The sequence below is a fragment of the Trachymyrmex septentrionalis genome, unplaced genomic scaffold, assembly GCF_001594115.1.
Source record: "Trachymyrmex septentrionalis isolate Tsep2-gDNA-1 unplaced genomic scaffold, Tsep1.0 scaffold113, whole genome shotgun sequence".
In the NCBI taxonomy this organism is placed as follows: Eukaryota; Metazoa; Arthropoda; class Insecta; order Hymenoptera; family Formicidae; genus Trachymyrmex; species Trachymyrmex septentrionalis.
In genome coordinates, this window is record NW_017304258.1 from 348,891 (window position 1) to 364,084 (window position 15,194).

Consider the following 15,194-nt stretch of genomic DNA (forward strand, 5'->3'; position numbering starts at 1 on the left):
ATTTGTTAACCCTACTGTGGCCAACCAGGTACCCGGGTACCTATGGTCGCACATTTTGTTGAATAACTTTTTTTCTTAAAAATATTGGCTAAAATCGTCTCGGATCCCCATTATTTGACCGATTTCCTATAAAATTATGCATTAGAAAGTTTTTTTTTATTTATTTTCACAAAAAATTTCGAGTTTCAAAAAAAGTACCTCCCCAGGCCAACCAGGTACCCGGGTACCTCTATACATAAATAATGGATTCGGGTAGTATATTATAAAATAAAAATGATTTTTATACAAAAAGCAGTAAATTATCAATAATAAATAAATTATAATAAATAATATTCATTTATAGTTATTTATTAATTAGATTCAGTGAGTATAATAATAATAAAAATAACATTTTACAATATCATAGTAACGAAAAAAGTTATTGATGACATTCCAAACATTTAGTAACTTTTGCAGTATGTTCATCACAAACAGGCTTTTGACACTGGCTGCAAGACTTTCTTGTCTTTCGTTGTTTACGTATGGGTTGGTTACTGCAAATGTAGCATGATCCAACTACAACTTTTCTACCAGTAGTGTCTCGTGGATTGTTGTCAGCAGGGACCTGCACTGCAGTAATTGGTCTGGCAAAGAAGCTGTTGATCGCTATTTTTGAAGATTCATGACGCATAATCTGCTGATTTGCAGAACGATCTTCAATGATCGGCATAGCCAGTTCATCTGCGAGTTGTAGCAAAAAAGTTTTACGTTGAGTTGTTTTTTTTTGGAATCATCTTATTATTTTCATAATAAATTAGGTACGCAGCAAGAGAACCAATATCAAGTATGTTGAAGAAAAAAGCTAGCGGCCACCTGCACGTTCTTCGCTGCGAAGTATATCTGGAGCACATTTGATCCATAGTGTCGACACCAGCTTTAGTTTTATTATAGAATAAAATCATTTCCGGCTTTTGATGAATTGCATCAGAAATTGTATCATCATCGTGCATCGTACTCAGTAAAATTACTGCTTTATTTTTCTTCGGAACATACGAGCACATTGTTACTTTTTCATGAAAGCCGAAAACTGTTGATAATAACCCTCTTGTTTTTGATGCTTTCATCTCCTGCGGAATATATATTTTATTTTTTTTCAATGTATCAACTACAGTGAGATTCCAAGTAAGGAGAAATTTAGCCAGAGGTAGCGTTGTAAAAAATCTATCCATACTTATATTTCTTCCAGATCCTTTATAAGCAATCGCAAGTTCTTTGACAACTCTTTCCCCTTGATTGACATCACGAGTATTACCTATTTTGCCTGTGTAGATGATTCCTTTGAGTGGAAAACCATTCTCGGCATCACATACCCACCATACTTTTATACCATATTTAGCAGGTTTCGAAGGCATGTACTGGGTAAACTTCGTTCTGCCTCGATAAGGATATAACTGCTCGTCAATCGTTAACTTTTCTGTTGGTTTGTAGATTGTAGCTAAATTTGCATTCAGCATATTCCATATGTCGGTAATTGGAGCAGCTTTGTCCGTGACAGCTCGTGCACGACGTGTAGTGTAATCATCAAATCGTATAAAACGTAAAAGCAATTTGAATCTTTGGCGTCCCATCGTTGCACGGTACAAAGGGTAAGATACTTTCTTCCACATATCATTTATGTTATCGGTATTCGAATTATTACAGCCAGCACATATCAAAATTGCAAAAAAAGCATACATTTCTTGCGGTGTCACTCTCTTCCATACACGTGGCTCTTTTTCAGGATGCTTGTTGTTATATTCTGTTGTTATATAATGACAAAAGGTCACTATATACAATAATACTATTATATTTAGCTTAGAATATATTCGTCAACTGTAAATAAATCAATATCCATCAAATAGATAAAGATAACTAAGGCTACAGCACGTTTTTAGCCATAAATTTGTATAGAGGTACCCGGGTACCTCGGTTGGCCCCGGTACAAGATTTTTTGGTTGGCCACATAAGGGTTAAATAAACTAGAAAATGATGATGACAAAGCGATTTATTCATGGATATTTTGAAAATGTACATGAAAATATGTATACACAATGTACATATAAGAGCACATATATGGACATTCCGATATGTACGTGAACGTACAATGTATATACCATGTCCGCCAGTAAATGTACTTGGCAGATCCTTAAATGTTCATTCAGCTGATGTACGTGAGAAGCACATTTCGAAATATCCACTGATGTATATAAATTAATACAGCATAACATTCATTTATAAATGTACTTATATATCCTTTATTTATGTATTTATCAGGAGATGTGGTAGCATCTCCGGTCAAGTATAATATATTTTTGTAAGAAGGTAGATAGCCAATGCAAGCCAGCATAGGTTGTTGGTGTGCAAGAATACCATATATTTCGAAATGAAATAAAATTACAGACCCATATTACAAATCAAACTCCTTATAAATCAAAGAACTGGAAAAGATACGGGCAGTAGGAGTCAAGCACAGAAGATGTCGCGCAAATAATATATCTATGAAGTGTGAAACTTCTTCATTAACTAAAATACGCTTACATATTTCGGCTCACTTTTGAGCCCTCCTCAGAGACAACACAAACTAACATACATAAACTGTGAATAAAAATTATCCTATCATGGTGAGCTCCCCTACCTCGAGAATTTAAATGCCAGAATTAAAACCAAAAAGAGTAAAAGAAAAAGAAAAAAGAAAAAAGAACGAAAAAAAAGAAATAATGGAAATATCGAAAGAGAAAATATGAAAAACTAATTTATTATTAAAAATCTTAAGATTATAATTAAATATCCCAAAAATAAGGATGCTCACCCTGATTACAAATCACAAACTATTGTATATCGCAAACATTACTATGAATTATTCAAAAACCGGTTCTCGACATTTTTTTGGCCAATCAGTGTCAGATACAATGAGTCACTTTTAGTTTGAGCTAATATAATATTATTGGAGCTAACAAATTAAAAATTTTGCATTGGAACGTTAATCAATTCCATGAAAATAAAAGTTGGAAAATAATCAAAACTCATGCCAGAAAGACTCATTACTGCGCACGAACGACACTGACTGACTAGACGTGACAATAACACAAGTCTTTGTAGCTTGTTTATAATCGGGAAGTAGACCTTGGGAAGCCCCTCCATATCCGTCTGCAAGTTGAGTGCGTCTGTCTCCTGATGAATATTATCTCCGAAATTAATCTCTTTCTGCAGTGAAGCTCCTCGTCCAGTATTATAACGTTCTCCCAATCAAAATCATGGCCTTCTTGTAACCGATGCTCCGTTGACATTACGAGTAGATGTGTTCCATCTAATGTGGTTCTTATGCTCCGTGATTCTTGACTTTAGCTGTCTACACGTCTGTCCTACATAATTTGCATCGCAAGTCTTACACGAAATGTTATAAACAACATTCGATTTCTTGTCACGCGGTAAAAGGTCCTTATGTACTCTAATAAATTCTCGCAATTTATTAGTATTATAGAACGGTAACCTCATACGCTCGCTATTCAATCTGCTAAACTTCTCAATAGTACTACGAACGAAAGGAACAGTGAACCACGAAGACTGCACTGTTTCTACCCTATCATCATTAACAACACTCTTCCTATTTCTAGCCATAATAATTTTCTTCAAACAATTGTTAATATTCTCAAATATAAAGTTCAATGGATAATGATTCTCTAACAATACTTTAATAATGAAACATAAATTATCAAGGTAAAATTTAGGATTCAAAAGCAAAACCTATCAACTAGTCCAGCGATTGTATCTATTTTTGAGAAACAGGATGCTATTATCAAAAATTTGAATACGAGGGCAAGTCAATAAATTTTTAGAAAAACATAGTAAAACATTTTTTTTTATCAATTCATTTTTATTTCTCAACATAGTCTCCTTTCAGCTCGATACACTTGATCCAATAATTCTCCAACTTTTTCAAGCCATCCGAATAATATGATTTGTTCAATCCTTCAAAATAAGCCTCTGTTTCGGCGATGAGCTACTCTCTGTGGTGAATCTCTTTCCTCCGAACCATTTCTTCAGGTTTGGAAACTGGAAATAGTCTCAGGGGACTAAATCTGGCGAATATACTAGATGGGGAAGCAATTCGTAGCAGAATTCGTTGAATTTGGCCGAGCACATGTGAACTCATGCATTGTCTTGATGGAAGAGTACTTTCTTCTTCGCCGGGACGTTTTTTCTTTAAAATGTTGTTGAAACGGTCCAATAAGGCTGCATAGTTTTCGCCATTGATCGTTTGCTTCGACGGAAGGTAATCGATGAATTATACCGCGTGCATCCCAAAAAACTGTGACCATCATCTTTCCGGCTGACTTCACGGCCTTCCCTTTCTTCGGAGCTGATTCACCCGGTGAAGTCTATTGTTTTTACTGTTTCTTCGTCTCGGATGTGAAGTAATGGATTCATGTTTCCACAATAATAAATCGACGCAGAAATTCATCTGGATTATGTTAAAACATCTCCAAACATTGTTTTGAAATCGTCACACGGTCGTGCTTATGGTCCACAGTAAACAAACGCAGCACCCATCTTGCCGATAGCTTTTTCATACCCAATTGTTCATGCAAAATTGAAGTCACTGTGCCATGTGATATACCTCTGGTCTCAACAAGCTCGCACTTTCACTCGTCGATCAGTCAAAACAATATCGTGAACATTATCGATAATTTCTGGCGTAGTAGCCTCAATTGGACATCCCGAACGAGGTGCATCACATGTGAATGTATGACCATCTTTAAATTCATTCACCCAATTGTATAGTCGCAAACGCTGGTGCAGATGTGCTATGAACATTATCCAACTTGGCTTTGATTTCTCGTTAAACCTTTCATATGTAGGTGTTTGATCACTGCACAAAACTCGTTTTTTTCCACTTTGCAAAAAATGCAAAGATTGTTCGCTTTAATCGTCTACAGAAATAAAACCACGCGATGAATTCCGCTCAAAATTTGACAATAATCAGTTGAAAGATGCTACTTGTCAAAAAATAATGTGATATGACACTGCGAATGCCCTCTGACATATTTTCTAAGAACTTATTGACTTGTTCTCTCGATACATAAACAGAACTCCCCCTTTCATATAATAGTTTCTTCGATAAATAGCCTTTTGTATTCATTAGCACTGTTTTTTCATAATATTATCACAAAAACAATTCCTAAGGCGGACAGTCATATCGAAAATAGTTGTAAACTTGTTAAGGAACTTAATGTAGATGTTTGAGTGATAAATTTCAGTTAATGTCACTGAATGTTGTGAGCCTCTTTACTAACGTTCCCATTGACTATGCGATGGACTGTATTAAAAATCATTGGCGATTTATTTCTAGAGATTGTTGTTTACCGGAGAAGGAATTTATCAAAGCGGTTCAGTTTGTTTTAGATTCTACTTTCTTTGTTTTTGATAGTGTTATAGGTAGGATTATGGGAATCCTATGGGATCTCCGTTGTTTCCCGTCATGCGGATCTAGTTATGCGAATGCTAGAGCTTTGTCTTTGATTCGATTCCCATTGCCCTTTTAATATAGGTTTGTTGACGACATATTATTGGCGGCACCTGCGTCTTCGGTTAGTTCCATTCTTGATATTTTTAGTTCTCAGCATTCTAGACTTCAGTTCATTATGGAGGTAGGAGGTAAGATTGAATTTTTTTGGATGTTACAATGATTAGGCATAATGAGTTGATAGAATTCAATTGGTACCACAAGCCGACTTTTTCGGGTAAATATTTAAATTTTTGGTCACAGCATCCTATTTCTCAAAAAATAGGTACAATAGCGGGACTAGTTGATAGGGTAGTTTTACCTTCAAATACTAAATTTCACCTTGTTAATTTGTGTTTCATTATTAAAATATTGTTAGAGAATGATTACCCATTGAACTTTATATTTGAGAATATTAACAATCGTTTGAAGAAAATTATTATGGCTAGAAATAGGAAGAATGTTGTTAATGATGATAGGGTAGAAACAGTGCAATCTTCGTGGTTTACTGTTCCTGTCGTTCGTGATATTACTGAGAAGTTTAGCAGATTGAATAGCGAGCGTATGAGGGTATCGTTCTGTAGTACTAATAAATTGCTAGAATTAGAGTACATAAGGACCCTTTACCGCGTGACAAGAAATCGAATGTTGTTTATTACGGATATGGAGGGGCTTCCCAAGGCCTACCTCCCGATTATAGACAAGTTATAAAGACTTATGTTATCACGTCTAGTCAGTGTCGCAATAATGAGTCTTTCTGGCGTGGTTTTTGATTACTTTCCAACTTTTATTTTGTAGAATTGATTTCAATGCAAAATTTTTCATTTGTTAGTTTCAATAATATTAGCTCAAATTAAAAGTGACTCTCTATGTCTGACACTGATTGGCCCAAAAAATATTGAGAACCGATTTTTGAATAATTCATAGTAATGTTTGCGATATAATTTGTGATTTTTAATCAGGGTAAGCGTCCTTATTTTCAAGATATTTAATTATAATCTTAAAATTTTTAATAAATTAGTTTTTCACATTTTCTCTTTCGATATTTCCATTATTCCCTTTTTTTCGTTCTTTTTTCTTTTTTCTTTTTCTTTCACTCTTTTTGGGTTTAATTCTGGTATTTAAATTCTCGAGATAGCGGAGCTCACCATGACAGGATAATTTTTATTCACAGTTTATGTATGTTAGTTTGTGTTGTCTCTGAAAAGGGCTCAAAAGTGAGCCGATACATGTGTTACGTCCAAACCCTTAAAACCGAGGTTAAAGAAATAAGAAAGGAAAATAGAGAGGGTATGGAAGGACGGCTAAACACAATCTCACAATATACGCGGAGAGGCGAACACCTGTGAGTTGCACTCATCTTTTTCAGTCCCGGAATGCGGGTCAATGTCCCGAAAGGACGCTATGACGCCTATTCCTGAGAGACGGTGCGAGCGTCGGTCCTACTTTTTGGGTCAAGGAACTTAATCCTTTTGACCCGAGACTAGACCTTGTGCGATCTCAGGAGTTAGAGGAAGGAATGAAACGAGGCGTAACCAAAAAAGTGGTGGAAAGCCAGCGGTCTTCAATTATAATTAATTTGCATTTATTATGATTATGCTTACAATTATTATTATATTAAGTGATTAGTTGAGTGAACATATCGCTATTGTGTGTATGTGTGTGTGTGTGTGTGCGTGCGCGCGCGCGCGCGCGCGCGTGTGTGTGTGTGTGTGTGTGTGTGTGGAAGGAGAGACAGGGAGAAGGAGGAGGTTACTGGGGGGGGGGGTTGAAGGCTAGGAAGATGGTGCAGAAGCACATGGAGACGAGGTACTTATACTGGACTATGTAGGGAGTGAGGTTTCCTGGAATATAGACTATTACCAGTCTATCTCCTTCGTTGGTAGGAGAGGAGTGAATCGATCGGGAGAGCCGATCCCAATCGATCGGCGCGGGATCTGGATGGGATGGAGGAGGCGAAAACGGATTTTGGTGAAGGAGGGGGAGGGAATCGCTTCTCGAGGGGAGGAGGGGAATAGTTCAGGATTTGCCTGATAGTGGGACCGAGTATAGGAGGGGAGCTTAATTCTAATCGCTCGCCGACCGGTGAGTATGAAATCTCCGGACGGTCGGTGGAATCGTCGGTCGATTCATCTGGAGGCGATCGGCTCTGGCTAATGGTTCGGTCATAAGGGGCTCGCCCCTGAGTTTTTCTAGCATTGCGGACACACACTATAACCGAAAAGTTAAAAGCAAGTATGAGTACACGGATACACACACACACACACACGCACGCACGCACGCACGCACGCACGCGCACACACACACACACACACACACACACACACACACGTATAGATGCATGTACGAGGTCTGTTCAAAAAGTATCGCGAATTTTGAATTTCCGCGGGTTACGTATATTCGATTTTCGATTTTTTTGTGGCGTTATGTTGGTACTCATGTCTCTCACTTATGCCGACAAGTTCGGCCATTTTGAATGTTCAGTTAATTTTTGACAGCTGCTTTGCTTGCACGTGTTTTGGCTCGTCTTCGATTTTTGCCTATTCCAAAAAATGGATCAAAGAATCTGTATCAAATTTTGTGTGAAAAACAAAATTAAGTGCGCGGACGCATTCCGAATGTTGACTGTGGCATATGGTGAAGCTACCTTGGACCGAAGTAACGTTTATCGGTGGTACAAAATGTTCTCAGAGGGCCGAGAAAATGTGAACGACGAAGAACGTGCCGGACGCCCGAGCACGTCAACGAAAACATTGATGAAGTGAAGAAAATAGTATTGGCCAATCGGAACGGTCAATAAGGAATATTACCTGCAAGTTATGCGCAATTTGCGCGAAACAATCCGCCAGAAACGCCCGGATTTGTGGAAGAACAAAAATTGGCTTTTGCACCATGATAACGCCCCTGCTCACACATCGTTGCTTGTGCGCGAATTTTTGACCAAAAACAACACACTAATGATGCCGCAGCCACCGTATTCCCCAGATCTGACCCCCTGTGACTTTTTCTTGTTCCCGAAACTGAAGAGGCCCATGAAAGGACGACGCTACGCTACGATTGAGGAGATAAAGACGGCATCGAAGGAGGAGCTGAACAAGATCACAAAAAATAATTTTTTGAAGTGCTTCGAGGATTGGAAAAAACGTTGGCACAAGTGTATAATATCTGATGGGGATTACTTTGAAGGGGACAAAATAGATATTCATGAATAAATAAATAATTTTTGAAAAAATACAAAATTCGCGAAACTTTTTGAACAGACCTCGTATATCTTTTATGGGGAGGTACGGTCGGAAGGAATAACTTACTTTTTCTACGGGATCTCGGAGTAATGTTGCCAGCAGGCCCGCCGTTCACCCAAGAGTCCCAAGAAGGTGGTCCAGTGATTGGTAAGACGATGACACGGAAAATGTACCGTGAAATGGCGAGACTCGGACTGCCTCTCTTGGAACCAACGCGGATCGACTATCCCGATTATTTCGAGTACTCCGACTAATTGTTTTGGAACTGACATCAGAACAGGCATCGAATATCCCGTCTGTTCTGCGTACTTGAACTGACTCTGTGCTTCCGCGGAGCCTCTATTTATACCCTGAAAAAATGCGTAGTGCCCTTTATCTAGGATGTAATAGTTGCAATGTCTCGCGTGATTTACGATGTTTATAACGTCCTGTCGTTGTTGATCTAAAGTGCATTGTTTAAAGATTTTTAGAAGAAATGATTTATGTTTTTCTTTAAAAGCCAAGCTCCAGAGAAATTTGTTATTCTTGCGGAAAATGTGATTAGGTGAACAGGCGGTTATCGTCCACAAGTACTTTTACATACCGGGCAACCATTATCAGTCGCGAGTCGGACTTTAGATAACGTTACCGTGGAAAGAAAGATATCTATGCGTTTTACGATGTTTTTCTTTTTAAACACACCTGTTTTCCTAAGGTAAAATTGACGATTAGGCTTAGCTTTTGTTATCGCGTGATTTCGATACATTTACGCATTCCTGTCCGCATTAAAATTGTTATTCCTTCCTGGTTGATTAGCGTTTTACGAGCTTCGCGGAGCCCGCTTGGTCACTCTCTTTAAATCTATTAGACCGTTATCAGCACACTCCACTCGAATCTCGTAGGCGCTGCCCGGAGTCGCGACGTGCGGCCAAATCTTTCGAAAGAAAGAATCGTTTATAGGACGTAACACATGTAAAAGCGTTTTAATTAATAGAGAAGTTTCACACTTCATAGATATATTATTTGCGCGACGTCTTCTGCGCTTGACTCCTACTGCCTGTATCCTTTCCAGTTCTTTAAATTCAGATGTTTCGATCTTTATTATTGGATCATCTTCAATGTAGTTTTTGAAAAAAATCTATTGTATAAATTTAAATATGTACAGACCGCTTACTATTTCGTCAAATATAATAAATATAAAACTTATCTGTCGTATTTATTTGAATACTCAAATAAATTACATTATTTGCAATATACAATAACATGAAAAATAATAAGAGACATAAAATACTAATACAAAAAATATTAAAGAAACTGGATATACTTACATTACATATTGACAATAGTCAGATAATTTGGAACGTGTGTACAGTAAAACATTTCAAGAGTGTGTGAAGAGATCAAAACGAAATTGTCGTTATTAACTTGGAGAATAATACAATAAATAAAAGGAAAACAAAAAGTCAAAGTTATAAAAACAATATATGCGCATTAATTATAAAATTTGGAAAAATCATTCTTTTTAAATATAAATCAAGGTATAAAGATTCTAACATTTTATCCTCTTGTAAATTTAAACCATTCTCCTATTTCTTAATATAAATAGACTCTGAAATTAATCGCTTGTTGAAATTCTTTTCTTCATCTAAAATCTTGACATTGTTCCAATCAAACTCATGATTTTATTCAAATCTATTGTATGTTCCGTAATAACCGAGTGTTGATTAATATGTTTTTGAGGGGATTACGATGTTCTGATATCCTGATTTTTAATAATCTTTTCGTTTGGTCTATGTATGAAGCATTTTAATCAGAACAATTAATTTTATATACTACGTTAGAATGTAAAAAGGAATGTATTTTGTCCTTTTGTATTCTAATGAAAGAACTTAATTTATACAATCCTTTTTTCTCCATTAATGTTGTTTTTGGTATACACATTACTATGTTATTGAAACATTGGATTAACATTAATAAAGAGTGTGTGAAGGTAAGATCTAAGATTTAATTGTTACATTGTTGCAAAAATAGATGTCCCAACATTTATGTTGTAAACAGATATCCAATTTAAAGTTTTACAATTACAATCTTAAATCTTTGACGAATAAAAAATATAATAGATTTATAACAAGTGTAATACTAAACTTAAAAATCTCTGACGCTTTCAAACATTATAGATTTTTACAATTTAAGATTAATAATTCCAAAAAGAATATTTGGAAAGAACTATCTTTTATTAGGAGTATAAATAAGTTTCCGCCGTTTTTTATCAAAAATTGGGCATTTATTGTAAAAGAACGGTACCTAATGTTTTATTCGAAGTATTGTCCATCGCTAGCCACTAGTTTTTCCCATCTTTCTGGCAGCATACGGAAAAACGCTTCATTCTTTTGAAGCTATTCACGAATCGACCCAATTTTTGGTATCTTCATATGATGTGAAGTGTTGCTCAGACAGGCCATGCGCCATCGATCGAAACAGGTAGTAATCAGAAGGAACAATGTCTGGTGAATACGGCGGGTGGGGTAAAACTTCCCAATTGAGTGTTTTCAAGTAGGTTTTGACCGGCGCCGCAACATGTGGACGAGCATTATCATACAGAAGAATAACTTTGTCGTGTCTGGAGTAGTAGTGGGCGCGTTTTTCCTTGAGTGCTCGGCTCAATCTCATCAATTGTGTTCGGTAGAGAGCCCCAGTAATGGTTTCGTTCGGTTTGAGCAACTCATAATAAACGACACCTAGCTGATCCCACCAAATACACAACATGAGCTTTTTCCCATGAATGTTCGGCTTGGCTGTCGATGTTGAAGCATGGCCAGGTGGTCCCCATGATTTCTTCTTCTTTGGGTTATCGTAGTGGATCCATTTTTCATCACCAGTGACTACACGGTGCAAAAAACCCTTTCGTTTATGCCTGGCAAGCAGCATTTCACATGTGAAAAATCGGCGTTCAACGTTTCTCGGCTTCAGTTCATATGGAACCCAATTTCCTTGCTTTTGAATCATTCCCAACGATTTTAAGCGATGTGAAATTGCTGGTTGAGTCACTCCTAATGTAAGTGCAAGTGCTTCTTGTGTTTGGCATGAATCTTCATCCAATAATGCTTCCAATTCCGCGTTTTCGTACACTTTGGGCCTTTCGTTAGGGCTACGTTTTTTGTCTTCGACGTCAAATTCACCGTTCTTAAACTTTTAAAACCACTCACGGCAACTTCTTTCACTTAAGGCAGCCTCACCATATGCTTCTACAAGCAATCGATGCGCCTCAGCTGCAGATTTCTTTAAATTAAAGAAGTAAATCAAAAGCTCCCGCAAATGATGCTTATTCGGCTCAAAACTCGACATTTTCGCACGAAAAAAGATATAAGATGCTGATGCAAAATCGCTAATATTTCAAGGTTATGTTCTTGTCAGATGTCCAACCTTACGATATGACGTTTTACAGCTGACAATTTTAACTATAACATACTGGTAGCGCCATTGTTTGTCAAACGGCGGAAACTTATTTATACTCCCAATAATATTTGTAATGAATTTTTTCACTCACAATATGGGTCATTAAACAGATTTAAATTAAGAGAAAGAAAACGAATGTTAAAAAAACTAGATTGGCTAAAGACTAGGGCACAAGATAGAGTTGATAAATCCAATATAAAATATTTTTGCACTGTACAAAAAAGTCAGACAAAAATGATAACTCTACACAAATAAACAACAAAATTATATCCAAGAATTTTAATTTTAAAAAGTCTAAAAAATACAGTTACAAACAGTATAGTTACTTATGACATTAACATTAGTTCTAATCTATGTCTAGTAATATAGACATTGACATTATTATTAGTTCTAAAAATTTTAACAACAACTTTTAATTTTATGACACGTACAGATGATTGGTTCATTATTCTCTCAAATATGAACTTTCCTATTGAAATACAATATTTGTTGAAATTGTGAGAGGATTTTTGTCTTTCCCCACATAATTTAGAACGCACTATCGAATTCATCAAACATATTAAAAATAATATAACAAAATTAAAATTTAACAACAAGAGTGCTTTAAGAAATAAATTTTTTCGCTTAAGTTGAGAAATTAAAAACTTAACTAACAGTAGAATGAGTTTAGATAAACATTTTTACCTCGCTAAGAGGTAAAGACTAAATTTCTTATTATGGATAACCCACAAATAATTTTAACACATGCTGACAAAGGAAATGTAATAGTAGTTCTCGATGAAATTGATTATGTAAATAAAATGAAAATTTTGCTTTCGGATATTGATACTTACACTATTGTCAAACACAATCCTACAAATAAGGTATTATCTGACTTAAAAGATTTGAAAACTTGGAAAAGTCGAGAATTAGTTTTTGATCATACTTATAATTTTTTAAACGCAACAAATCTAACATTACCTAAGGTTTATGGTTTGCTCAAAATACACAGGGCAACCCATTACGTGTTATGTAACCGTAAGGTTTTCCTAAGTTAGTATCCAAAAGTTTATATAAAAAAGTTGCAAGATTATGTAAAAGACTGCCTATAGAGGAGTCCCTTATATAATCTTGTGACCTTTGAAATTTTGGATGCTAACATAGAAAAACCTTACTGTTACATAAAAAACAGCTTTCTACTTGTAAACAATCTTATTAAAATAAAGAACCCCGCACAAAATCATAGGATTTTGGCCCTCGGTGAAATTTGCTGAAATTTTAGTATGTTATAGTTCTTGACTCACTGATCAAAAGTGTCCATAGGCATAAAGCTTGAAAATGACTGGTTTTTTTGTTATAGCCGTTTACAGTTTTATTTTAATGTCTTAAAAGTAAGTTTCTGTAATAAATCAAGAGATTTTAGATAACAATATGTCATCTACACTCACCACCCCCTCTCTTCCAATCCCCATCCCTAATCCACCTCTACCCTTATTCCCACATACATATGCCCGCGCACCCATTTTTATTATGTATTTAAATTTCGTTAGATTTTTACGCGTATCATTTGAAATGCGTGAGTTCATTTATCTTTCATATGCAAAGTGCTTGATTATTAAGATCCGAATGTTTCCTCGTGTGAAATTCCATGTACAAAAAAATATCAAGCATCCCAAATGTAAGAGGCAAGGGGACTCACAAAAATCAAGCACCCTAAAGAAATGAAATGCTCGTTATATCCACGTCGTTCATTTCGGATAATTCTGAGAACGGAAAAACTAAAATCATAAATGTACCAATAATGCATGCACAAACAGATACATATGAAACGTCGATTTTTATGTATCTTTTTTATATAAAAACGCGCGCAGATGTATGTGTATGGGAATGAGAATGAGGTGGAGTGGGGGTGGGGTTAAAAGTGAGAGTGGTTAGCATATTTGTTATTTTAAATCCCTTAATTTATTATAAAAATCTGATTTTGAGGCATTAATAAAATAAAACTTTAAAAGGCTACAACAAAAAAACTAGTCATTTTTAGGCAGTGAGTTAAGAACTATAATGTTATGCCCGTACGATCGATTTACGAGGTCGCACTCGCGCACACGCACTTTGAAACCGCCAAAATAAACAACTCAAATGTTAAGAAGAAGAACAAGAAGCATTTATTAATGCATAATACAGAAAAGATGTTAGATGGAGCAAGAGATACGCATCGACAACTCTAAACGCATCGACAGCTCACACCCAAATCTGACAGTTTTATTATCAGATAGACGAATGTCTAATCGTCTCGACAACGCGTGCTCTTTGCTACACCACGGGTGTTGGCAAAACACAAGCATAACAATAACATACTAAAATTTCAGCCAATTTCGCCGAGTGCCAAAATCCTATGATTTTGTGCGGGGTCCTTTATCTAATGACTTGGTGATATTGTTGGACGTCGTTTACAAACGTAGACCTAGTGATAAAAAGTATTGATCAACGTTGGCATTTCCTTAATGGTAAAATTAATTTACCAAAAGAATTTTTCAATGCAATCGTTTTGGTACTTAATTCCACATACTGCAACTTTAATGGCAAATTCTACAAACAGTCTTTTGATGTTCCAATAGGATCCACTATCCAATTTCAGCTGATTTAATCATGCAAGATCTAGAGACTTTTGTATTTGAAAAACTATCGTTTTTTTTTTGAAAATTTTTTATAAATATGTCGATGACATTGTACTCTCAAGTCAAGAGTGCAACATTGATACGATCGTAAGTAATTTAATAGTTTTTCATCCTAGATTAAAATTTACAGAGTTTGGTGATAATAGTTTCAACTTTCTTGACGTAACGCTGATAACAAAAGATAATACTCTGTTATATGATTGGTATCACAAACCAACTTTTTTGGCGCGATATTTAAATTATTTTTCGTGCCATCCAATGTGTCAGAAAGTGGGAATGATTTTTGGTTTAATGGGCAGAGTTTTACTATTATCATATCCTAGTTTCCATGAAAAAAAT

General features: G+C 35.9%; 1 pseudogene; it reads right to left on the reverse strand.

Moving 5' to 3' along the window:
• Positions 1–418: 418 nt before the first annotated feature.
• On the reverse strand, positions 419–1,607 carry LOC108753012 (annotated as a pseudogene).
• Positions 1,608–15,194: the final 13,587 nt, after the last annotated feature.